Raw genomic sequence first — 2,860 nt, forward strand, 5'->3', positions numbered from 1 at the left:
AATCATCTATCCTTCATTTCTTATTCAACTTTGTAAGAGAATTTGTGTATGGATTGATATCTTAAATTTTATAGAAAGATTATATATGAAAACAAATGATTGCGGAGTTTTATAATAAATGATTTATAGGAAATAATATTTTTTGAAGACCTTTTGTAAATTATAATCTTGTGTAGATTTGATTATGGGAGAAATTTAATGGTGAAATATGCTTAACTCTTCAAAAGTTTTGATGTTTTGTCTTTACATGACAACCACTTAGAATATAATATGTTTTAAGTATGTCATTTATAGTCATGGGAGATTAGTTTTTTTTTAAGATTGTTTGAAGACTAATCAATGTAATATGAATTGTTGACAATTATCTCAAAACTATGTAATTGAATTCTAATAAATTATCATGCATACACTAAAACACTAGAAATATGGAGCATCCAAACACACACTTGCATTTTTCAAAATAACTTTAAGTTAAAGTTAACAAAATATTATGTTGTCTTAGTAATATTGTTTCCATGCTATATATTCTTACACTAGAAGGAGGATCATCTTATTTCTCACTTCTTTATTGATCTTATGTATGAAATATTTTATATTGATTTTAATAGTTGATGCATTTTACAAGAAATGAATTTATTAAATTGAATATATAATAGATTTATGATGTTTCATTGAAAGTTTTTATTAAGTTTTGTGTGCAAATTTTATATTTCAAGATTCAATAGTATGTACATGTACATATTTTTTTAAGTTCAATATTATATTATATATTTCATGTGTATCTCATTCAACAACATAGAAATGTTACTATTTATAAATGTTTTTTTTTAATTTAGTAAAATAGATTCTTCTTTGACATAGAGTTGTATATAATTCATGTATATCTTTATATATGCAGGAGTTCTTTGCTATCATGGATGTTTTTGACATAGATGAACTATTAGGTGAAAATCCCCCACCACAACCCCCTCCTCCTCCTCCTCCACCACCACCACCACCACCACCACCACCACCACCACCACCACCACCACCACAACCCCCTAGATTGGATGAAATTCGTTTAAGAGAACGAATTAATGAAAACCTACAAGTGATTGAACAAAACATTGCTGCTATCCAAAATGAGCAAGTCAGGCCACCCCATCTTGTAGAGTTTGCAAAATCAATGCAAACTGTTGTCGAATCAGTTAGATCTGTTGATTCTCAATTAGATCAATTTCATAGACGACGACAAGAGTTGCGTGATTTTTATGCCGATGGTTTAACTTATAGACAAATCACAGATTTGAAAATAACCAAAGCTCATTTATGTCCATATTTTACCAACCCAAAAACAAGAGAACCAATGCAACCTAACCAGAAAAGAATTTCAATTAGGTGGTGTGTGCATCCAGAAATGGCTAGATACTTTTGGGATAGATGGTGGATGGTTTTTGATTATCCACCACATCGTAATTATGAGGTCCCTTTTTATTTTTTGAAGAAATTATACTGTGAGTTTGTAATGAACCAAAAACCAAATTATTTTGATATTAAGTCATTCCAGGGTGTTGGTCGTGGAATGCCACAGCATAGATTAGGGGCACGGAGTAATAATCCCCTATCGGATCCACCCATAGTTCCACTTGTTGCTCCATCGATTCCTGCAGATGTCCAAAATACATCATTCATTTCGACATTAGATGCTTTGACTTCCCTCACAGGTAACCTGAGTGAGCAAGCTGCTCACATGGCATCTGCTCCTCGATGGATGCCACATATGTGTTCGAGTTGTCATGAGACGTGTGTAGGTCCTACTACTGCTGCAGGATCTACTTCAGTTCCAGATGAGCATGATGCAGCAGATGATAGTATGATGACATCTTATATGGATTTTCTTTGCTCGGATGTTCATCTTGACCAGGTATAGATATATATACATGTACATGTCAATCTTTTTATGTACTTCATTAAATATAGGTATAAACTAAGTGCATCTCTTTTTTTATACAATCTAATACTTCATTAAATAAATTTTGTTTATCTAGATAAGGACTACGCCTAATATTAGAGTCAATATTGCATCTACTGGAAGACAACTCGGCACACCTTATGGGGTATAGTATAAATTTCTATCTAGACATTGTACTAGATCTTTTTAAGTTAATATGCTATCGTCGTATATTATATAAATTTTCATGTTGATACATTGAATGCTTCTTTCTCCAGGATTCAGGTCATGAGGGACCCTCTACATCACATCAAGAAGAGGGTCTGACTATTGTGACACCATCTATGGTATGTATCTTATAATTCTTAACTTAAATATGAACTCTTACAATATTGTAACTTTACTTGAAATTATTTAGTACACATATATATGTTCACTAAATATGATTTCATTAAATGCATGTATGCAGGTGGACACTACCATTAGGATAGGTTATCCTCATAATTTTGATCAGAGCCAATTTGAACGCACATCGACATCCTTTGAGGTATTAATATGTAATACTTAATTTGATCTTAATTTGACTCTTAATTTAAGATTTAATTGGACACTTTGAATTTGACCTTGTACAGGAGTTAGCTAGCACTGCATTTGGTGTTGATACTGCACAAGATACTGCTAGAGGAGATACTGCTAGAGGGTTTGATGAGCATATGGTAAGTTTGTAACTTAATTTATGAATTCTACTATATTTGATAAATGATTCTTTTAATAGTTAATTTCAAGTAATATTTTAATATTATTTTTTTATTGTACAGCATGAGACAGGTGGATCTGGACCACGTCCCGGGGACAAGAGAGATACTGCTACAGGATCTGATGAGCATATGGTAAGTTTGTAACTTAATTTACGAATTCTACTATATTTGA

General features: G+C 31.9%; 1 long non-coding RNA gene across 1 annotated transcript; it reads left to right on the forward strand.

Annotated features, from left to right (window-relative positions):
- Positions 1-2,025: 2,025 nt before the first annotated feature.
- On the forward strand, positions 2,026-2,646 carry LOC131856211 (uncharacterized). The gene is made up of 4 exons (XR_009358335.1): positions 2,026-2,096; positions 2,209-2,277; positions 2,400-2,477; positions 2,563-2,646. It is a non-coding gene; the product is annotated as an uncharacterized LOC131856211 (long non-coding RNA).
- Positions 2,647-2,860: the final 214 nt, after the last annotated feature.

This window comes from Cryptomeria japonica, chromosome 7 (assembly GCF_030272615.1).
Source record: "Cryptomeria japonica chromosome 7, Sugi_1.0, whole genome shotgun sequence".
Classification (NCBI taxonomy): Eukaryota; Viridiplantae; Streptophyta; class Pinopsida; order Cupressales; family Cupressaceae; genus Cryptomeria; species Cryptomeria japonica.